This window comes from Artemia sp. Qi Xiang Cuo, chromosome 1 (genome assembly GCF_049724085.1).
Source record: "Artemia sp. Qi Xiang Cuo chromosome 1, ASM4972408v1, whole genome shotgun sequence".
Taxonomy (NCBI): domain Eukaryota; kingdom Metazoa; phylum Arthropoda; class Branchiopoda; order Anostraca; family Artemiidae; genus Artemia; species Artemia sp. Qi Xiang Cuo.
This window is the reverse complement of record NC_142794.1, coordinates 96,925,045-96,949,815: the sequence shown is the minus strand read 5'-3', so window position 1 is coordinate 96,949,815 and position 24,771 is coordinate 96,925,045. Positions and strand designations below refer to the sequence as shown.

The 24,771-nt window shown below is 36.1% G+C and overlaps 1 protein-coding gene and 1 long non-coding RNA gene across 3 annotated transcripts in view; one reads left to right on the top strand and one right to left on the bottom strand.

The window, feature by feature from the left end:
* Window positions 1-24,771, bottom strand: part of Utx (Utx histone demethylase) — a 135,095-nt gene that overhangs the window by 84,165 nt on the left and 26,159 nt on the right. Inside the window, exon 1 of one of the 2 annotated variants that reach the window (XM_089087996.1) lies at window positions 10,182-10,282. The exons of the other annotated variant lie outside the window; for it this stretch is intronic. The gene's annotated coding sequence lies outside the window, so the exon portion shown is untranslated. Of the gene's footprint in view, window positions 1-10,181; window positions 10,283-24,771 lie in introns of those variants that run through there. 2 annotated transcript variants of the gene reach the window in all.
* Window positions 14,923-24,771, top strand: part of LOC148956968 (uncharacterized) — a 31,053-nt gene continuing 21,204 nt past the window's right edge. The window contains exons 1-2 of the long non-coding RNA XR_016141666.1: window positions 14,923-15,040; window positions 21,679-21,791. This is a non-coding gene — a long non-coding RNA (uncharacterized LOC148956968). The remainder of the gene's footprint in view (window positions 15,041-21,678; window positions 21,792-24,771) is intronic.

Here is a 24,771-nt window from a genome sequence, read left to right as displayed (position 1 = left end):
CCACGTTCTTTACGCTATAGTTTGACGTCACAATGCCATAAAAAAGACAAAGTCCGTTAAATTTGAATGAAAAATATTGTTAAATTCAATTCAATTCTGTCTATTACAAAGTGATATAACACATAACATTAATCCAAGTGGCTGCCAAAGGAAAGATATTAAAGCACAAGACATAAAGAGTAAAGAGCTCTTAGCTCTTTACGCATAAAGCTTTACGCTCTTAACGTAAAGAGCGAGTGTTGGGGAAGAGGCAGTTCCCTTCATATACGGAATAATTTCTGTTTTTAAGTGTTATTGTTGCTCCTTACTGATTAAGAATAAAGCTGATCGAAGCAACTTGTTAAACAATAAATATAGACTAAATTGAGCATTAGAAAAATCAAACCTACTAAATTTATAAAATAGCATTAATCTGTGTAACAGCAATGCGGTTTACTACAAAATTTGCATAGAAATTCTCTACAGCACCAGCCTTTTTTACAACGCTGTTTTACACATCACTACTTCAAGCCCTACTACTGCCCATCACATATTCCAGTGATTTTCCAAGGAATTTATACAATCTGTATTGAGTGATTGGAGTCCCCTTTACAATATAGCCTATGTGTACGTATCTACCGTGCAAGTATAATTCAAAGGAGAACAGCAGATAAAACACAGGCAGAACAAAAAGCGAAAGCAAAAAAATTAACAACCGATCATAATGTACTTTATGGCACACCTTTGTTTTATAGTTTAGAAAAGCCAAATATTTTGACAGTTCTTTCTTTAACGACAAATTTCAGAGGTCTCAGAGATTATTTAGGGCTAAAACTAAGTTTTAGCAAGCAATTAGAGATCCAGAATAGCTTGTTCTTTACAATGCAATTTACAGTTTTATAGTTTAACTATATACAATTAGGTCTTTTATTGCACCCCCATGGAAGGAATGAAAGTGCACCTTCCAATAGATGTAATAAAGCAAAACATAGTCAAACATGGCAATAACCTTTTTTTTATCACATTCATATGAAACAAGACAAACCTTTCAAATAGGATAATGAAGGTTTAAAACAGAGTAGAAAGACAATTGTTTAGCGAAACTGAACTCTCTAATTGCAGTTTCGAAATCTTCTAATAAGGGCTGTCACTACCTTGACATTTTCACAACATTTTGTAATACCGATATATACGTTTTTTGTTTTTTTTAATCACAGTTTCACATATTCATCTTGCCACCAACGAGAACCAACGAAATTTTATTTATTCATTCTTTGTCATAAAAAGGGTCAAAACTGCATAACAAAGGAATCATTTAAAATTTCAGTAAAAATAATTATAAAATTGCTATGTCTATTCCATAAAACAAAAACCGGAAGATAAAATGGATAAACCAAGCATTTAGAACTTTAACCATATACATAAAACATCGCAATACTAGAGTTGAAATGCTGGGAAGCAAAAAAGGTACCATTTTAATGTCTAGTGTCCGATTAATCCCCCCCTCGCGGACCTATATTCCAAAACACAGGTAGAATATTTGGTACGGGTTATCCCACAGGGTTTATTTTTATAGCTAGTTCTTTTCATGTTTTTGGGGGATTGAGTTGGTTAGATAAGGGCTAAATAAATTAATTTGGTTACATTCTCTTGGTTCTAACTTAGAGTTTGACTCTAACTGAGAGTTTGGGATGTATGTTTAAAAATCAAACATACATCCCTTAAAGGTACTTCGGGTGGGGATACCTGATGCATGCCTAGTGCACGCATTGTCAATCGCAAGAGGTGAACAGGTTAAATGTCGGTAACAGACCAAGTCCACTGGAAGTAATGACACACAATTCTTAGTCCCAGCCTGCATCTCAGTGCACTTCCATTGAGGGGTAACCCTCCAACAGATACCACTAATTTTATATGGTCTTACTTTCCCTTTGGCTGCTCCATTTTATACGTAAGGAGAATTTTCCTTAAGAGGGGAGGGGGGGATTTCCTAAGGGAATTAGCCTTGTACCACAGCCACCACAGTCGAAAGCCATCAACTGGAAGTTTTATGCCCTGTGTATGGAAAAACGAGGAAGGCGTGTGTATTCACAAATAGTCTGCTGACTGCTAGGAATAGCAGCTACTGGCTCAGCTCAATGCTCTTGATAATCTCCATATGATTTTTTTTTTAATTTGCCTCTTTAACGGTATTGTAAAGTACCAAATTACAGATTCTTGGTGCCATTTCTAGATTTGAATGGCTGGAAAGCCTACAAATGTTATCATTTTCACCTCTATGGTCAAAAAGCCTTCTCGAGGGGTTTAGAGCTCCCCTGTAAGCCCGTTAAAAACACATCCCAAACCCCTTAAAAAACATATCTGTGGTCGAAAACCCTTCACAGGAGGTTTGCAGCTCCTCTACAAGTCTCTTAAAAACACATCCTGAAGAAAAACTGCCGTAGTTGTGTTTATCTAACAACAAGTTAATCTCGAAAAGACCTTGAAGCACTGATTGCTCCTTTTTCATTCCCATGGATCTCCCGTCACAATTTTATCAAGATATTTTTATGTTTAGATAATAATTGGTTCAATCCTTGCAATAATACTAAAAAATGTATCGAGTAGGAATCAAACACAGACACAGAACCATAGATGCCAAAATGTAGAAATTTTGTATCACTATATGGTGGAAGTAATTAACAACTGTCCTGGATTCAAGCAATATTTATTATTCTTTTTAGCCACGGGGGGGGGACCTATTGTAAAAGTGTGTACATCTATGAAAGATAATACATTCAATTCATCTGAACCAACCATTCGAAACTATAAGGTAATAGAAGAGAAAAGTAAGCGAAAGTACACCTTAACCTTACAAGTAAATATGCGTTTATTCTTGGCCGAAAATAAAAGAGAAATGACTGAACTTATCGATGAAATGAGTAAATTCACAAAAAAAAAATTGATCTGAAACTTGACACCCTATCAAAACTATAAAATAGTTGCAGAGAAAAGTAGAAAAACGTATGTTCTTTTTGCAAAAAAAAGAAAGAATTCCATGGGACCGTTGGTTCAAATTTTGATGAATGAGAATACGAAATGAGACGTGTGAACCACATGCACCGCCGTTCATATGGACACGGTGGACACACTATTCGACGTTGTTTTTATTCTTTTTTAGATATAATAGTCGTTTCAATTGCAAATCGAATTTAAAGCCGTTAAATAGACCTTAAAGTGACACCTCAATGCAACGATTTCATTAAAATTACAAGGACATATTCGTTAATCCTTCAATGAGATGGTTTGGGGTCTCTCCTCCGTAATAAGTTCCTGTCTCCGTCCTTATCAGCTAAATTCTGATTGTGTAGCCTCAGTGTGGCATCAGGGTGTACCTTTCACGAGTAAAACTGTGACTGCTGACAGCGCTGCAGGGTGACGTTAAGGAGTGACACCCGTCAAGGAAATTATAGCGTAATAAATAACAGCATTTGCAATGAATTCTGATTAATGGACAATTCTTCTGGGTTTGGTCTGTTTAGGAACTTTTTTTTGCATAAAAACCTCTTCCTAGCTAAGTTATCTACTATGGTACTATGGACTGTCTTTCCATAGTAGAATAATATGTGTAGATAGGCATATATAATAAGTCCCTATCTCTGACAGGAAAAGATCCTGCTTGCGTAGCCACATAGTGGCATCAGATGGACCTTTTACGAGTTTTCCTAACCAAACCGGTACTGCAAACAGTGTTGCAGGATGACATTGAGTAGTGGTGTCTCTCGAGGAAATTATAGCCTAGTAAAAGATACAGCATTTGCACTGGATTCTGATCAATGGATAAAACCTCTTCCTATCTAATTTGTCTATTATGGGCTTTCTTCACCTAGTAGAATAGTTTTTTAGGTATGCCAATGTTGCAGCCAGGATTTGTATTCGGGGAGGAGGGAGGAGGGGGCAAAAAAACTTTTAAAAACGCGTCAAAAATTTTTTTAGGCCTATATACATTTTTTGCTACCCTTTGAAACAAATTTCGGAGGGGAGGGACAAACCTCCAACCCCTAGTTACGGGCCTTTAGGCATACATATATATTGAGTCGGAGATAATAGGTTTGAGATTGCTTGCACAAGAGCCCAACTCTTGTTGATAGAAGAGCATCGATAAATGTGGAAAACCATGTTGTGACCAAGATGGGCCAAGGATCACAAAAAATTCCCAAGAAGGAGTTTCAGAAACTCATTTCTCAGGGGGTAGGTAACATGAAATTGGGTGATATAGAATTTATTCACTCAGACAGGAAGGTTGGGGTGCATAGGTAGGGAGTAGGGCTCATGATGAATAAGAAAACTACTAAGTCTTGTTCAAGTTAGAAAGGTATTAATAATACAATGTTAGTTGCTTATTTTACTGATACCCTGCACTAAAAAGTGCAGGGTATCAGTCATACTAGTATATGCCCCTGTAGAACCAAATGATGGAGATAGTAGTGACTCGGATGAATTTCACTTGCAACTACAGGAAAAAATAGACAAAATCTCAGGTAAGATTATGTTATGTTCATTAGGAGATTTAATGCCCAAGTCAGTAGAAATAGGGATAGGCAGTCTACTTGACTAATTTAAATTTGGTAAGAGAATACAAAAAAGGAATGGTTATAGACTGCTACAATTTCATACGTATGTACAGTGGCCCATAAGTTAACATTCTACTTACATGATGGTGAGACAGCTAATCTTATTGAATGTGCTATTGTAAACCAACGACTGGTAGGACCGATGTTTATTGATGTTAAAAGTAGTATCTAGATCAGCTTCTAGTAGTCTCTAGGGTTAATTTAAAGCAGAAACTTACGAGGGGTAACTACCTTCCGGGAAGCTGTGACGTTGGTAGACTCCAGGATGAGAATTTGAAAGAAAGGTTCAGGGAACAGTTGAATACTAAACCAGAGAGTCTAAAATTTGACAAAGTAAAAGATGGATGGAATAATTTTACGTAAATAGTTTGTGAAATCGCTGATGATGTCTTAGGGAAGAAAGTTAAAAACACAGCTGGGAGAATTATTGCTAATATTAAAATGATTTATGTTTAATAGAGAGGAGGAGGGATTTCGATAAGAATTATTTCAGTGATAGATCAAATGAAAAAACAAAATGTAAAGTAATTTATTCCAAGTGAAACGAATAACTAGTGGATCATTAACCCAAATCAAATTTGACCCAGTGAGATAATCCAGGACTTGGCATAGTTTTTTAATCAGAAATTTAACCTCTACCCCAAGGAAGTAGTTAAAAAGTCCTTTTTGAATTCAGTGCGGGTTATTGTCTTGAAAAGTTATAATCATAGGCAGCGCAACAGCACTGCCTAAGCAAAGGGTGATGTGGGTACAATACATTGTTATTGTTTGTTTTGTTTTTTTACCAAGGCGATTTACATAGAATTTGTTGTAGAAACTTCAAAAGGGGCTCTTTTTCGCTTGGAAATTTGAAGTTCTAGTGCCCTTCAGGGCAAGGGCTATAAGTTATACTAGTTGCCCATTATTAACATTCAATGTTTTTATGGAAGAGGTGGTCTTATAAACCTAAGGAGGAGGGGCTCATTCGATTGGAAACCATAAGTTCTAGTACCCTTTTTAAGAGTAAAAAGTTATTGGAGGGGCAACTAGCCCCCCCCACGTCCTTTCCCCCCCAAATACATATGGTAGATATTTAGAGATAGCCATTTTGTTCAAAAAATAGTCCAAAGACCATATAACAAGGTCTTTGGGGTTGGCACAACCTCCTAGAGCCTGGGGGCAAGGGGTTGTAAGTTATGCCTAGGGCATATATATGGTTTTTATTGAAGGGATGATCTTATCAAATTTAGAGGAGTCTCATTTGATTGGAAATTGAAAGTTCTAGTTCCCTTTTAAGAGCCAAAGTGATAAGAAGGCAACTAGCCTCCCCCCTCCACGACCCCTCTTTTCCCCAAACGCATCTGATCGAAATTGTGAGATAGTTATTTTGTTCAAAATATTCCATCGAACCTATAACAATACCTCCAGTGAGGACACAACCCCCCCCCCCCAGAGCCCAGGGGCAAGGATTGTACGTTATTCCCTAGGGCATATAAAGTTTACATGGAACGACTGGTAATAGAAACTTCGGATCGGGCTCATTTGATTAAAAATAAGAAGTTCTAGTGCCCTTTATAAGAGTCAAAACTGATTGGAGGGCAACCAGCCCCACGCCCATCTTTTCCCAAAACACATCCAATCAAAATTTCAAGAAAGCTATTTTTACTACTATTACTATTATTGCTGCTGCTACTAAACTACTCCAGCTACTACTTCAATTGCAACTACTTGTAAGGCTAAGAGTATTACCATCTTAATTTTCTTACATTGATTGGAAATTAGAAGTTCTAGTATACTTTTTAAAAGTAAAAGTGTCCAGATATACTACAACAACTACTATCACTACTACTACTACCACTACTGCTTTTGCAGTGAGTACTTCCAAGGCTGAGGATATTGAAGTTACAATTTGAGGAGAAGTTGAGGGGGAAAATTGAACTAAATCCGAACATACTTTGTGCATAAAGACTGTCAAAAGAGTGTATCAGTAATATGATTGGAACAGCTTACCATATCAGGCTGAAACTTCCAAAGCATCTTGAGAGGTATGTTCTACTGGCCAAAAGGTAACATGTTAATACTGTGAATGCTATATTGCAGCTACTGCTGTTACTAATACAACACTACTGCTCCTACTGCTACCACTACTACCATGATGCAAGTGCTGTTAATACTAAGGGTATGAAGGTGAAAATTTGAGAGAATATAAAGAAAGTTTTAACTAAATCAAAAGACACAATGTGCATGAAGATTGTCAGAAGGGCGTATCTCAGGAATGTATTAGGGAAATCAATTGGAACTTCCAGTGAATGCTTAAGGGGGATAATCAATTGACCAAAAAGCAATACATGCAAGCTATTAGCAATACTATTACTACTTCTATTGCAACTACAACTAAGGCCAAAAGTAATAAGATGAAAATATCAGGAACTGTTGAGGGGAAAATTCAACTAAAATATGGATACACAGGATATCAAAAGGGCATATCTGCAATATCTTACTAGATATATGAACTGGGAAGTCGTCCCCCCTGAACCCCAATTATAGCATAAGTGTCATTCATGTTTTAGCCTACTGAAAGCAATATATATATTAAGTGATTTCTCTTTTATTATTATAACATCAAGAAATAAATAGATTAACAAAGGCTCTCAAGATGAATACAGTTATACTTTGTATGCTAATATCAATCTAGTTTTATTCAGCTGATATGCACTAAAGTTCCACACATAGGCTACTACTACCACTACCTTTACAGCTACTACTTCTTTGACAAGTACTACCAAGGTTGAGGATATTGAAGTGAAATTTGGAAAATCCTGATGTGGGGGGGATTACCCCTGTTCAATAAAGTGCAAACTAGGCTCTGGTCTTCAGAAGACATAGGGGTTGTCAGTCCTACTGATTTTGAAAAAAACAATGAATGTGGATTGACAGCTTAATATACATATTTATTCCTTAAAGTCTTAATAATGTTTGACTTGATAGAGTTAAAAAAAAAATGAACATTTAAAACGTACATTCTTAAAAAGCATGTAGTTAGCTTGAATATTTTATCCATATTCAAGACCAATAATTTTCAATACAATGGAAGTCAGGAGTGAAGCCTAATTTGGGACAATTCAAAAATGCCTTCATGGGATATAATTTAGTCTGTTGACACATCCCTGAAAGTTTCAGTTTCCAAACCCTTTCCAAAATAGCAAAAGTAGTTAAACTAGAATTTTACCATTTTTTTGTTAGTTCTTGAAAATGCAATTCCTGTTATCTAAGAAAATTTTAAGGGTAGCCTACTGTTCTATTAGCTGGGCAACAGCCACTTAAGAAACACAAAGGTCAAATATGTATTATCTGGTAAATTCCTATCTGATGCTGAATAAACAAGGGGTTTCCAAAATGGCAAAAGTAGTTAAACTAGAATTTTACCATTTTTTTGTTAGTTCTTGAAAATGCAATTCCTGTAATCTAAGAAAATTTTAAGGGTAGCCTACTGTTCTATTAGCTGGGCAACAGCCACTTAAGAAACACAAAGGTCAAATATGTATTATCTGGTAATTCCTATCTGATGCTGAATAAACAAGGGGTTTCCAAAATGGCAAAAGTAGTTAAACTAGAATTTTACCATTTTTTTGTTAGTTCTTGAAAATGCAATTCCTGTTACCTAAGAAAATTTTAAGGGTACTGTTCTATTAGCTGGGCAACACCAAAGACAGCCACTGAAGAAACGCAAAGGTCAAATATGTATTACCTGGTAATTCCTATCTGATGCATAAACAAGGGGTTTCTCACTCCAGGAACTATATTTAAACTTTAGTTTTTGGGGCGAAAAAGGGGTAAATTTTCGGCAGTTAATATTATTGACTTACAAATAAAGTGAACATACTACTCAATGCCTTTTTTATGCTTTTCCCAAATATAACTATCATTTTTGCCACAAATAAATTTTACACCTACCCCTATATATCCCAAGTCAGGTTATACTGTTTTTTTTAACAATGGGGGGCGGGGTTCCTTTTTAGTTATGATACAAATGATAGTTCCTTTTACACTTTACCACCACCACCCTAATGTGCAAATATATACCCTGATTTGGTATATATAGGGGCAGGGGTAAAATTTACTTCCGACAAAAATGGTTATTATACTTGTAAAGAGCATAAAAAAGGCATCAAGTAGCATGCTCACTTTATTTGTAAGTCAATGATATGAGCTGCCAAAAATTTACCAAAAAAGGTAGCCTACTTAGGTTACATTTTTAATATATGCTGCTTTACCCCCACCCCCCTAATGTGCAAATATATGGCCAAAATTTGTTTCTAAACTATTATATTTTATCCTATTTTGTTTTATTTCATTAGCATTAACCAAACTTCACTTCTCATATGTTGCCCAGCTAATAGAACAGTACCATTTTAAGCTATCCAAGGCTAAAAGGTTTTTAATCCAAAACATAAGAAATAGACTTGCAGATCTTTAAAACCTTATAAATTAGAATTGAGCAAATGCATGAGGCTCATAGCATCTTTTTTTAACCTTATTTTAGCAGAAGGTCTATTTTGATAAGTTTCACTTTTATAATATAAAGCAGATAAAGGTAATCAAATGTCAGTGCCTCTGGAGAGAGAAGGAGAGGTAGGTGCTTCAAATATCTTCTCAATAGATAACTATAACAAAGGATGAATTAGTCATTCACCAAACCCAACTACTTTCCAAGATAGGCTAGCATAAAGTCCCTAAACTAGCCTAGGGTGAAAGACCCATTTTTGGGAAAGGCTGCTTTTCTTCTGCATTCCAGAAAAGTGGATATGGGTTTTTGGACTTTCCCTAGCCTATTTAACCAAAGCATGGAACAATGTAATAAGATCCCACTTTTTATTGGCCTTCTTGGTAAAATTTTCACCAATAATTTGTCATCATAAATTCAAAATGTGGTCTGTTTTAACAAGCAATTGAAAAGAAAAAAAATATATTTTTGATTTATGGAATACAAATCAAGCAATTAAAGCTACATTTGAATACTCAGAAGACAATCAGCTTTCTGGTAATATGCAAATAAAACTGAAACACTGAAAGAATAAATAGCCTATATCAAAATAGGATAATTGGTATTTCCAAAAAGGTAAGTCAATAAACTAATAATTTCAAGTGTTTCATCTCCATGATTTTAATAACCATAGGCCTATTTATGCATAGCTTAGATTTTAGCTATTCATTGATAGGCCTATATGCTATACAATTCTTCTCAATTCCTATCCAGTAACAAGATGTGAGGATTTGAGTTTTACACAATTTTGCTCAATTACATACTGGCTTTTCACCCAAGAATTTCATCACTTTTGGATAGGCTATGTTAGTCAAGGCCCAGAAATGAGGGAAGACCAAATAATAGCCAATCTTGACAAGACCTTAACTGATTATATTTTAGGTCCTGGATTCATTTGTCAAAGTTTCATTTACCTATGTCCATTAGACTACATAATAGCCTACCAAAAAAACCGTCAATTAGAACTCCCTAATAGCCCAACTGAAGCTATGCTAATGAGACACATCAAGCATTTAGGCCTAGGCTACCTTTCAAATTGGGTTGGAAAAATTAAAAATGTAACATACCTCCTACACAATCACACATGCATAATTCCATTATCAAACCAAGTATATCCAAAGGTAAATAAACATAGAAAAAACATATGTTCAAACTATCACACCCCTTCCTCTCACAACAATATTCAACTGCAAACTAAACGGTTGTACCGCCGCTAGGAAGAAACGGGAAGGTAATATGTTTGTGACGTAACAACAAATAGCCTAAGCGTAGATTGTTGTTCGAGTGTTAAGAGTGAATATTCTTTTTCTTTTTACCTGAAAAATATATTTTAAAATAATGTAATTCCGAGGACATTGTATTTCAGAAGAAGGGGTCGGGCCAGACTGAAAGAATTCATGAAAAGATTTGAGTGGCAATGAATTAGCGGGATAATCAAACATTTCTTGAGATTTTGATGGTGACGGGGTTCCTGAAGATTCCCCCTCTACCTTATCCAAACATACCTGTTCCTTCGACAGAGAGTAAACTTTTCAACTCGTGAAAAAGCAAACGCATATTTTTTACCTTAAAAACATTGTTTTTGGTTTATTTCGGTGGGGCTATAAGGTAAAAAAAAATTGATATGGCAAGAACATGTTTTACACATAAAGGACGAATTGCCAAAGATTGCGCTTTTTGGTCATTCATCTGAGGCCAAATGTTAAACAATTCATTCCCGGATAGGGTAGAAAGGGGTCACGAGGAAGGATTTACAGAAAATTAGTATTTTTCAGTCAAATATGTAGAAAAATCAACAAAAATTCCCTCAAAAGGCTTTTTTAATCTAGGGGTCATATGCTATTCCCCATGGGCGCCCATAATCTGAATCTTTGGTGGGGGCTTACCTGTTCTAATCATCACTTCCAATACTGTATAATATAATTATCAAAACAAAAATATAGAAAAATAAGGCAGCGTCCTTCAGCCACGGGGACTGGCGCCCCTCCCCCCCCCCTTATGAGCGCCCATGCTTCACTTTTATGCATGGATAGTAAACTGTACGACAATTTTGTCATCAAAGTAGTTTAGATGGAACCCTTTTTTCTAGCTTATTTTTTTACAGAAAGTTATGATTGGAATCGTATGATGGTAAAGAAACTTTCCTTATCCAGAAAAAGATTTGTGACCCAGTCTGGTTGTTTTTGAATAAATCATGAGAAAAAAAAATAAGCGAATTGTGCCTCAAGAAAACAAAGTGTATTTGCCGGAGCGATTTGAATATTTGACGAATAACCACAGAAAATCTGCCGAGCTAACAAGGTTGTTTAAAAGAAGGCTGAACAAGAACAAGCAACACCCCAGACAACACTCAATATTGGGAAGGTAGAAGGAACATGCTGCAGTGGTGATAATTTACTATTGCTATTAATCCAACTACTACTTCTATTACAAATACTAGTAATGCTAACAGCATTCATCAGGGGAGTAATTTGCTATGGGACAGGGGGGCAATTGCCCCTCCAAGACATCGGTTTGCGCCCCCCCCCCACCCGCTGAAATTTAGTTTCTTCCAAAATCTTATCAAAACTAAGATAAACCGTATAATTCAAGCATCAACAGAAACAGGTCAGTTTTTTAAGTAGGCTACAAATTTACCTTTAGAACTATCAAGTACCTTTATAGTACTTTTATAGCACTAAAAATTACCTTAATGGTACCAAATGGCCTTTTTTTAAGTTTTTACTGTCATTTTCACTTGATTTGGGAAAATTGGCTTCAAATCCCCGCCCCCCGGTTTTTGATGAAATTACGCCAATGGCATTAAGATGAAAATTTAAAGAAGTATATGTACATAAAGGTTAACAAAAGGACATATCGGCAATGTCGTAACAATGACAAATTGTATGAAGTTGAAACTTCCAGGACTTGATGAGACGAATGTTTAACTGACTAAAAGGCAATGTTTTAAAACTACTGCTGTTACTAGTACTAGTGATTTTACTATTAATACTACTACTAGTATTATAAATGCTAATATTACTACTCTGACTACTATTACAACTATGCCTAAGAGTATGAAGGTTAAATTTTCTGGGAATCTTTAAAGGGGGAACTGAATCACAACAAGCTGTATATATGTAGACTGTCAAAAGGCCGTATCAGCAATATATTAGGAACATTTTTGTTTGTGAAGTTGAAACTTCCAGGACTTGATGAGAGGAATGTTTAACTGACTAAAAGGCAATGTTTTAAAACTACTGCTGTTACTAGTACTAGTGATTTTACTATTAATACTACTACTAGTATTATAAATGCTAATATTACTACTCTGACTACTATTACAACTATGCCTAAGAGTATGAAGGTTAAATTTTCTGGGAATCTTTAAAGGGGGAACTGAATCACAACAAGCTGCATATATGTATACTGTCAAAAGGCCGTATCAGCAATATATTAGGAACATTTTTGTTTGTGAAGTTGAAACTTCCAGGACTTGATGAGAGGAATGTTTAACTGATAAAAAGGCAATATGTTAAAACTACTGCTGTTACTAGTACTAGTGATTTTACTATTAATACTACTACTAGTATTATAAATGCTAATATTACTACTCTGACTACTATTACAACTATGCCTAAGAGTATGAAGGTTAAATTTTCTGGGAATCTTTAAAGGGGGAACTGAATCACAACAAGCTGCATATATGTATACTGTCAAAAGGCCGTATCAGCAATATATTAGGAACATTTTTGTTTGTGAAGTTGAAACTTCCAGGACTTGATGAGAGGAATGTTTAACTGATAAAAAGGCAATATGTTAAAACTACTGCTGTTACTAGTACTAGTGATTTTACTATTAATACTACTACTAGCATTATAAATGCTAATATTACTACTCTGACTACTATTACAACTATGCCTAAGAGTATGAAGGTTAAATTTTCTGGGAATCTTTAAAGGGGGAACTGAATCACAACAAGCTGTATATATGCAGGCTGTCAATAGGCCGTATCAGCAATATATTAGGAACAGTTTTGTTTGTGAAGTTGTAACTTTCGGGGATTGTTGCTGGAGATATTGAACTAATCAAAATACAATTTAACTAACCAAACGACTATTTCAATTAAAACGAACAGAAATTAATTTTAAAACATTTTCAACAAATAAGTTTTTCAAAGAGAAGTAAAGAACTCCATTAAACCAAAAATCAACAGAAATAAAATCAAACAATCTACCAGGTATATGACTACCACAAATCATCATCAATAAAAAAAATAGAACCCAAAACGAATAGAAATTACAATAAATAACCGAGTCAAACTCAAAACGAGCAGAATATAATATGAGTAGAGCTCACAACCTCTATGCCTTCTCAAGGCCAGAACATAATTTGCACTTTACTGAAAAAAAAATAAATGAATGTGAACTGTCAGTTTAATATACATATGCTGATATTTATTCCTTAAAGTCTTAATTATTTTTGATATCTTCTCTTTTAAACATTCTCTGAAAGTTCCAACTTAATACCCAAATCCATTCTTTAAATACGCTCTTTTGACAATCTAAATCCACAAAGTGTGTTTCGATTCAGTTCAAATTCCTCCTCTATATTCTGTCAAATTTTCACCTTCATACCCGTAACCTTAATTGCACTAGTATCATAGAAGTAGTGGTAGTAGTAGGAACAATAGTAGCAGTAAAAGTGTTGTATTAGAAGAAGTAACAGTAGTAGCAACAGATCTTTTGGAAGATCCAGGATCAATAATGCCCATCCCCCTTTTCCAATAAAAACCGTACATGTTAAGAATGGGGAACTTGCATAACTTACAACCCTTGCCCCCCGGGCTACGGGGGTTTGTTTCATTCCCGAAGGCATAGTTATTTGACCTTTTGCCTGTTTTGAACAAGATGGCTATTTCAAAATTTCGATTGCATATGTTGGGGGGGGGGTGGCAGCTAAATAGGGCGTGCTGGTTGCACTCAAACAAATTTTAAACATCCCTCTCAACCTGCCCTGATATACACCTTTTTGACAAACTGGACTCACATAGTGTCTTTCGATTTAGTTTAACATACCCCTCAACATTTCCCAAAATTTTATCTTAATATCCTTAGCCTTTTCAGACAAATCCAATATCAAACACTCTCCCTTTCTTCCAGTAATAAATCCCACATGTAAGCAATGGGCATACTGCATAATGTACAATCCTTGCCCCGAGGCTGAGGTGGACTTGATATCCCCGGAAGCATAGCTATTAGACTTTTTTTTTTACTATTTTGGCTTTGTCAAAATATCGATCAGTGTTGAGGGGAGGGGACATTTAAGATAGGTAAGGGGGTTGTTTACCCTTCAACCACTCTTACGATACGAATTTATTACGTCAAATAACATGAGTTAAATGAGACAGAAAATATAATTTAATTATCTACACTTCCTTTTCACTTACTTATTAAAATGAGACACCAAACACAATTTATTTATCCACACTTTCTTGTCACTTACTTATTAAAATGAGACCCAAAATATTGTCAAAAAGACAATCTGCAGCGATTGGTAACCGCGGGCATCGATTTTCCTTATTTTCTTTCCATTTGAGAATGTTTTTCTTTTTTTTTATTTATTCTAAAATTAACAGTCATTACAGCTAAAACAGAAGCGGAAGCTTGTTTCCTGATTCACATGATAGGTGAAAGGCTATGAGAAAAACAAGCTTCAGGTCTTGATATAATCACTTAATTTTGCAATCCTCATATTTAATGGTGATATTTGCTCATTTCCCTCTTTAGTCTTTTGTAACCTTTGTACGAAGAAAATACGGTGTATTTTCTTTTCAAAGACTGTCTTACTATATTTTAGACCATTCTAGGGCTAGAGTTGACGGCTATTCTCTCCTTAGTGATTTATTCTAAAAGTTTAGTGTTGATTTGTGATATAGCTAATTCACGTAAGTAAGCATGCACTCAATTCTTATATCTGGCTCTTGTTTTATTTATTTTTTGCTTTGATCACGTTTATGTAGAAAGGAAAACAGGTTTCTAATGACAAAAAATTATTGCATATTTCGTTGAAAGAACACAATTTTCTAATACAGAAATGGACATGCCATTTTCTGTATTCAAAAATTACGCAATAAGAATAACTTCTTATGGAATAACTTCTTATTATTATACCGCGGGCTTACAAGGCTCCAGTCTGTTCCGGCACCTCCTGTTTGTGCTGGTAACCTGTTCGTGCCGGTTCGGGGAACAAGCCTCGATGCTTGTTCGACTCCAAAGGCCATTGTAAGGTGGTGTCGCCTGGCATCAAGTCTTTCTAGGCTTAGGATTTATGGCTATCGTTACGACTGTTTTTTTTTAAATCATCCGGAAAGGTACCACTCAACAGACACTGGCTTAAAAAGGCAGTCAGAGGTTCAGCTAGAAAGGCTGCGTTTTCTTTATACAGGGTTGCTGAAATATCTCCAGGGTAAGTTCCCTTATTGGTGTCAAGTCTCTCAAGAAGCTTTACAACTTCGTGAGGGAAAATCACAGGTGTTTCAGATGGAATAGGCAAGGGGGGAACACTCGGTGGATTGCTTCTGCAAATACTAGCAAAATATTTATTAATAGCGCTTGCGTCGAGCTTATTCCCAGCTTCGTCGTATACGTTTACACTTTGCCTTACAGAGGAGCCAGTGAGAAGCCGTATTCCTTTGTAGTAACCGGCCGGGTTTGTGGTCGTGAGCTCGTACATTTTCGAACCGTAGGACTTTTCAGCCAACCCACATTCATAGACCACTTGATTTCTCAGCTTGGAAGCTTCGCCAATCTTTCCCTTTTTATGGAGCCTGTTGCGTTTGCGTTTCTGCCTTTTCAGGCGCAAGTTAACCAAGGGCTTGTCAGCTGAGTTTACTGTGACGTCTTCTCTGGAAAATATACATTATAAGCTATCCGTATTTCAGTGGAAAATACTCTATACATGTCGTTGACATTGCGTTTCTCGTACAAACTTTTCCAGTTTTTCGAAATCGCCCATTTAGCGAATAGCTCTTTTCCAGGCTCAGTCAGAGACCGGCTTAAAAAAATTCGCTTGGTTCCTATTCTCTTTTCTTCAATGGAACACCAGTGCACACAAAAGTGTATATTTTTACCAAGACTCGGCAGCGTTACTGGATCACTATAGAAATCGGAAATATCAGACTTTTGAGTTGTTTTTTCACGGACAACTTGCTTCAAGCTTAGCGATCATTCAATCCAGCTGGGTAGTAGATCGTTGAAGTCACCCATAAGAACCACGGAGCTGTTTGGGTGTCCCATTTTTATATTATCTAAACATGCTTGTAGATGGGCTATGAGCTCCCGCTTGTAACTCGACCGCGGCGGACATGCCTCCAGCCTACCTTGGAAACTTTAACTTAACACTTTCAGCCTTTCTTTGTATATTGTTTATAAGCCTTTTTTGACAACCAGCATGCAAAGCGTGGGTTTTCATTTCTTTCAATATCTCTCTCAACATCTCCTTAAAGTTTCACCTTAACAACCTGACACTTTTTGAATATCCAGGATCAAAAGTACCCCTTTTTCCCCATAAAAAAAAACAATGTCTAAACAATGGGCATGGGCAACTTGCATAGCTTACAGCCCTTGTCCCTGTGGTTGTGGGGGTTATGTCAACCTCGGAGTCATGGTAATTTAACCTTTGGATTAGTTGGAACAAAATAGCTATCTCAAAATTATTACTCAGATGTTATTCGGGGAAAAGGCGTGGGAGGGGAGCCTTCGTTGAGAGAAATTTAAGGGAAAAAGTCGAGAATTTTTTAAATGAGACCAACCACAATTCCTGTTTGTTTGCTTATATCAACGAGAACATTTTTAAACAATGGGTAAAAAATTACTCTTTGGACTATTAATTATAATTATATTATTCATCAAAATAATTATAATTAAAAGTGTAATTTAAAAAAATAAAACTAAAATAAAAAAAATAGTTTTCGATCCAGATGATTTGCAGAACTTCCTTGCACCGCACGGGAATGAACCTGAATACTTCCAATTAAGAAGCCAAGTTTCTTCCACTGCGCTAGTACAAGGGTATATTATTTTAAAATATGATTGTAATTGGAAGATAATTTGCTATCAGTAATAACTTCATGTTATCCAGTTGGTCCAAATCTTCACTTCATTGGCACCCATAATCTGAATTTTAGGGGGGGGGGCTTACCTGGTCTAATCAGCACTTCCAATGCTGTACAATAGAAATGTTGAAACAAAAATACAGAAATGTAAGGCAGAGTCATTCGGCCAGGAAGGCTGGCACCCCCCCCCCCTTATGGGAGCCCATGCCAATCCCTCACCCTCCCCCCTAATTGACACCACTGCAAGTGAGGGGTAAAGGGTTAAGCTTTGAATAAATAAGAGTGGAGCAGGAGCGTGCACAGCTACATTTGCCTCTGCAGTTTTTGCTGCAGTGACTTATTATTATTAATAACATTTCATAAATCAAATTACTTAAGCAAAGGGGGTGGGGAAAATTTAGAAAAAAAATTAGTTTATTTTGAGTAAATCTAAATAATTTAGTAGCAAGTAATTCGTAAATTTATTGAATGGTTAATTATTTCCTAGAGGACAGAGAAACAAAGCATTCGAATCTCCATTCAGTCCACTTTCTAAACATAATAAATGTTAACGACTCAAATCAGCCACCCGACTTAAAAAAAAAGAAGAAAAAAAAAAACAACAACAACAAAAACCAGGAGATGATACTAGGCCATATACAGAAGCATTTTGAACCTAGTTATAGTTATCAGAAAAATTGAGTTATGTTTTTTTAGAGTTTTATTACCCCTTCCCCGAATAATAATCCCGGATATTGCCCTGGGCATAAAGATAAGGAGTTTTCGATCGGGAATGAAATGGTATGTATATTTTTCAGCTAGCCAATTAATCAACCCTTCGACGAAGTTACCGTAGTCTTAATACAGATTTTTGGGGACTTCATTCCAATAATTTTTAACTGTGGAACTTCCATTCAATTTTTTTTACCGAGGTCTTGCCATTTGTTCATCCATTAGAAGGAGACGAGAAATCTTAAACAAACTTGATAGAAAGTAAAATAATATCCTGGTTGTATCTTTGGAGCGTCCAGGAACAATCCAACTTTTGTGGGCAAAGGAATGACGTCCATAAAGCCTTATCATTAGAACATAGTTCATACGATGGTAAGAACTATGTATTGGAGTCCTAGAAATACCTTACAGGTGTTACAGGGGGTTCATCGTATTTTTTCCGAAAGATTCACCAACACGGGAAATCCCACCAGAAAATCCCCCCCCCTAAAAAACTCTCCACAAATGCAAAACTGAGTAGCCAAAGGTAAATTAAGATAAATAAAAAGAATGCTAAAATGAGTATAACTGTGCTTAAGAAAAGACGGTAGTTCATTGTGTGGTTGAGGGATGCCAGATGCCTAAAAGAGAGTATTTCAAGGCCAAATTGTCTAAGTCTCCACGAGATTTCAGATAAGTATAGGAAGCGGTATGGGGGGGGGGGATTCACCTCTCATTTACCTTCATTTAAGCTAAGCATTAAAAAGGGTGCCCCCTTCTTATTAAAGACAAACATTTCTGGAATTTATTTTAAAGCATTTTACTAAACTAAAGTGGGAATTTTAATGTCCAAATGTCCTAATTTCATTGAGCCTTCGGATAAATATAGAATGAGTTCTGGGGAGGGGTAGAAATTGACATCTTATCTCTTTTGATTCCCAGGAATATTTTTTGTCTACGTCATTATTGTTGGTGCTGGGAGAGTGGTTATAGTGCCCCTCCTATTCTGACAATGTTCTCTTATGTACCATAAAATATTAAAATCATAGATCTACCAGCAGAGAGACAGAAAAGGGAAGACGAGGCAGCACGAACCTCACCAGGCAATTTCTTGGGGGTGGTAGCAAGTCTTCAGAAGAGCATTGTTTACAGCGATTTTAAATATATATATATATATACAATATTTTTAAGCATCAGAGAACCCTATTGTAGAGGTCACGATGGCTTCAGCGGTATTTCCATTCATACGAAAACACAAGCCTGTCCACCCACAATCCTGAAGTAAAAATACTATTCAGATTTTATTCAACGAAACTACATTCAACGAAATTTTCAACTAAATATTAAAATTTTGTCCGACAAGGGCCATTGAATTGGGATAGAAAGCTTATTGAAAGCACTGGATAGTTACAGCGCAACAATCGAGGGGTTGAGGAGGGGGCAACCTCCCTCATAAACAGAATAATTATGTGCGTTTTTAGTTTCAATGTTGCTGCTTGTTTTCAATCGAATCTATTTTTATTTATCCTATAGGATTTTTTTTTATATCTCAGTTCATTTAATTCTTGTTTGTGTGTTTTGGGGGGCTGGGGGTTGAATGATCATAGCATGATAACATAAACTTTAAAGAAAATAATTTGCTTTCTTATTTGAAATATGGACTTCAGTTATCTGAAATTTGCTTGCTTTTGGCTTGGAGTCTGTCTCCATGTTATTGAAATTAAAAAAATATATTAGTCTAGCCTCATTAGGAATAAAGAGTTCTAACAATTTTAATTTTGCTCGTTCTATGTTAATTTAAACAAAAAATAAAAAAAATATTATATAATAAGATATATTAAAAATAAGATTTGTTTTGGAATACATCCCAGAACTCATTTTCTTCATTATTTTTATTTGTCATATTTTCTCTCTGGCTTCTAATGTTTGCATGTGGGGGAATTTCCAACGGAGGGTATTTTCCTGGGAGAATTTTTTTCAGGTTGGAATTTTCATGGGGGATACACCTAGAACCACATTACATGACCCACACCAGGCAGGAGTAGCTGACTCCGGACCTCGTCCAACCTCTAAGGAGTTTCCTTAATGTTTGGTATAATTAAAAGAAAAGCAAGTTTTTTTCAGGATTAAAGCAAAGTTAACCAGCCTTATGTGTAATATAAATGTATCAGGGGCGTAATTCTGTCATATTCCACGGGGAAGGGCAAAGTTGTAGCCGATTTTCCTACGTCAAGTGAAAATTACAGTGAAAATGAGCCATATAGTACCACAAAGGCAAAGGTATGCTAATTAAAACTGATCTGTTTCTGTGGATACTTGAGTAATGTAGGCCTATCTTAGTTTTGACAAGATTTTTGAAGATAATAATTTTCAGTTTGGAGGGAGGATGGCGTCCACCCAGCCAAGACAACCAACCGGCGAAGATACCCGGGCAGATTTCCCCCATCACCCCTCTCTTTGAACGGCCCTGATTACATGTGTAGGCTAATAATCATGTGCAGCAGTATATGTAAAATTGATGATTTCCATGAACCTTAAAAAGCTTCACAAACTGTGGTGGCTCGAAGAGGGGGGGGGAGTAATTCATCCCCACTGGTTTTTGCGAAATCCTATAATTCGTTTATTTTGATGTCATTGAGGTCCCAAGTGCTCAATTCTAAGACAGTCTAAGTTGTATTTCCCTCTCCTGGAAAGACTTATATTTTCAAACTTCTCGGTAGAGACACGGTGATTTTCAAAAAACTTAGCTTCGTTGTAGATATCAAATATCAAATTTGCTTGTAAATAGAACAGAGTCGTTTCATTTTATCCTTTAATTTTAATATTCTAATGTCGTTTTCCAATAGAGTCGCTTAAATTAAACACGGGTTTAAAGGGACCAGACAGGTACTAACCCATGCCTTAAAAACCTGCTTATGCTCGCGCATGATTTGATTTTGGTTAATCGTTCATATCTAGCCCCTACTTTTTGTGAAGTCATTTAAGTCGTCTATTTTGGCCTTATCCAGTTCCGAGGTGTTCAATTCAGTCAGAGACAGTTTAAGTAGTATTTTCCTTCTCCTGAAAAGACCTTGGAATTTTCAGACTTCTAAGTAGAGAAATAATTGATTTTTGCCTTGCTTAGCTTCAGTCGTAGATACCGAAAACTGAATTTGCATGTGAATAGAATAGAATCGTTTTATTTTATCATTTAATTCTTCTTTTTAATAATCTCGAATTTAAACAGAGTCGTTTAAATTAAACCAGATTTAAAGGGCCTGGTCTGGTAGCCTAGCAGCTGGCCTTAAAAATATATTTATGTTCGTATATAATTTATTTCTCTCTGATGGTTCAGAAGCTTGGGGAAATTCAACTGAAACATGACAAGATAATGTGAACAAACTCAAAGCAAGAGACAAGGTTATGCGCATGTATTGTCGGTCAAACTTTGACTACGAGTAAAAGAGAAGGCAAGAAATTTCTAAACACAATGGAAAAGTAATTAGAATTCAAAGAAAAGCCCCACGAAACCTTTTCTAAGCAAGTGTATATAGGATAGTGAAAAAAACTGGACTACAATACGATGTTAAGAGGGATGCAATGCTTGAGAAGGACAAGCAAGACTTGTTGTACACCCAGAATTTTTTTTTTCCTTAGGGCGTGAGTGCTTTTGAAAACTCTGGGATAGCTCATTCAAGTCGGGAGGCAAGTTTTTGCCTGGGACAGAAGTAATGAGCAACCTTAAAACTTCTAACTTCAAAACTTCAACGAATAGAAATTAGATAAGAAATTTATTTTAGATGTGCGCCTCCGGCTCTCTACGGCAAGATTTATGTCACGCCATCGATCAAAATAGACTGTGAGAAGGAGTCAAATATATGGGCAAGATGTTTCCGATCAAAAACCCAACAAGGTATTTTTTTTACATGTTTTACCAAGCTGAAATACATTATATCATTAATTGTTGGTTCCAGTGACATTGTTAAGATTGTCTAAGAAAAATTTACGTTGAATGCAAGAGATATCTTGGTGCAAATACAATGTACGTCATCTTATGAGTTACAGCTATGTAAAGAGTTAACAATCGATTTGACTGAAGAACTTCTTAATATTTCAGCAATTATTGTAGTTGTTGTTGAAAGTTGCAGTGACGATTTTGAAAGTATAGTTCACAAGAGTCCAGGAATAAGGAAGCCAATCCCTAGCGAAAACCAAAGGAAGCACCTTATTTCAGGTGGTCTTAATTAGGCAAAGCTGAGTGTATTCCCAGTTGATCCTTCAATAAAAATAAAAAAAAAGTGGCGTTTTTAGCCGGGATGGTATGAGCATTACCAATTTTTAGAATACAATATTGAGAAAGATACTGCGTTCTGCTTCATGTGTTTGCTTTTTTTCAGTGGTCCCAGGAGCCACCAATTTGAAAAAGTTTGGGTGGAAGCCGATCTGCGGCAATTTCGGAGAATGAAGAGCAAAGAAAAGGTGAAGAAAGGAAAACTGGCAAGTCATTTCTCTTTCGAATCACAGAAAGCGGGTTTGTTCTATTTTTGTTACTTCGTTAATAACAGTCATGTGGATTTCTTACTTGATAAAAGAACTCGAACTAAGGTTTTGCAGCAAGCAAAAGGTGAAAAATAGAGATTTTTTTCGATGCTGCAAGGACCCTAGCGAGATGGGGCATTGGCTTTAGGATAACTGAAGAACAAAACGGCAACTCTGTTCAAATTGTTCAACTTCTAGGGATATTTGTGGCAGATCTTGATACCCGATATAGACCAGATAAATTTACCTATTTACCCATAATTCCTCAGAACGAGTTCATTGACTTTCTTTCAGCAGAAGTCAGGGAGAAGATCCTCAACGAAGTTTTGGATTAGGAACCTAATTCTGGGATACGCTACCCGAAACTTCACATTTTGATAAGCTTGCAGGTGTAATCGCAACACCAGCTCGGAAGGGACATCTAGAAAGAGACTATTAGATGTTAGCGAGGCTAATGACAAAACTGGGTAAGGTATGGCAGAAAGTATAATAGGAACATTGTCAAGGAGAGGAATTCCGCTGGATGAACTTGCTTTCCAGTCTTATGACTATGAAAGTGCAACGTCTGGTCAATTTAATTGAGCCCAGCAGGAAATATCTTAAATTTTTGATTGCCGTGTGCCCTATATTCCCTGACAGGCCCACGGACTAAACATTGTTATAGAACATATCGGTAATTCATCTCTTTGAATAGTTAAGCTTTTCAACATCCTTAACGAAATATACGTGTTCTTCTCTTTATTTACGAAGCATTTTGCCACCCTTAAAGGAAAACTCTTCGATTGAAAACAGCCTTAATCTCCAAAACTTATCACGGACTCGGTAAACTGCAAGGGCTGAAACCATACCAGCAGTAATTACTTAGTTTGATGCAATAGTTTCAGCCCTTTAAGAAATAAAACAGATAAAGAACACCGAAGCGAAGTCGAAAACACAAGCTAGCGGCCCTCTGAAAAGGACTCTAAACTTCTAATTTATAGTTTGCCTCATCTTTATGAAAAAAATGTACAAGATCAGGATAGCAACAGAAAAACTTGAAGAAGATGGATCAACACCATCGACGCAATTGAGATGCTTAAAGCTATGAAGAAACTTTTCGAAAGAATATGGGAGCATAAAATGAACAATTTCATTGACAGTGCAAAACTATTTGCCAGAATGAGAGAAGTCGATCCGGAGACACATTTCGTCTGACATCATTGTGAGTTACTCGGCTGTCCGCAAAACCATCTCGTTTTGAAAACCGAACTCAGAGTCAAGCCAAGATCTTAATAAGTTAGTTCTATCGACACATTTTAGAATTCTACTTGAATGGTTGACTACAGTGATGGGAGATAATCTCAAAGCTTGCCGTGTCAATTTTCAGCCATTTTGATCCTAACTTTAGCTTCCTTAAAAAAACGGTTCTAATTGCAGATATTAAGCTAGCAACAACGTCTTTTCCAAATTAAGACAAACCTCCAGATTCTACTGCTTTTCAAGTAAAGCTTAAAGTTCCGTTTCAATTTTGATTCGGCACTACTTGCTTAAGATAAGTCCTTGGCGAAAGAAATTGCCGGCAACATCAACTTAAGTAAGCCAATCGCCTTTGCAAACTGGCTGCGACAGAACCTGTTGCAGTTGCCGCTACCAAAGAACATTTAGCAAGCTCAAGTTTATTAAGAATTTACTGAGAACTACCATGGTTGATTTGAATAGATTCCATTTGTTGTTGGAAAATCAGAAAGACCTCACCGATACAATTGACTTAAATGAGATTGTCCAGCGGTGGACTTTGGAGAACAGGCAACTAAAAACACAGCTGTCCTTAGTTACGCTTAATGTATTGCGTTTTAGCTTCTTGTTTGTCTCTGTGGATAAACACAAATGATAGAAAATTAATTATAACAAATTTTGGCAAGTCGTATAATATAACCTAGGAGTCATTTAAATAATGGGATCTCACCCCCCCCCCCCTGGCCTTGATCCTTCGAGCCACCCATGCTCACAAACACAATGAAGCAGAAAAAATAGCGGGTTTTCTTGTGCAATGTATCAATGTATTATTAACTAATATCGAATATTAAATAGCATTAATATTATAAATATAATGATATGAAATGCATTATTAAACAATATCGATCTTTTGATTCTTTCTTATTTGGACCTCTAGTGTGTAGTTGACCCCCAAACTGATGTTTGACAGTTAATTTGATCATCCGTCAGAAAAATTTGGAAACCCCTCTCTTAGGAGAAGAAAACTGTATTGGTAGACAGTAGAACAGACATATACATTACCCCAGTACCCATCTTAAACTCTTGAAGAACGTATGAATGAATGACATTTGTTCTGTGAAATTTTCAAGGTTCTAAAA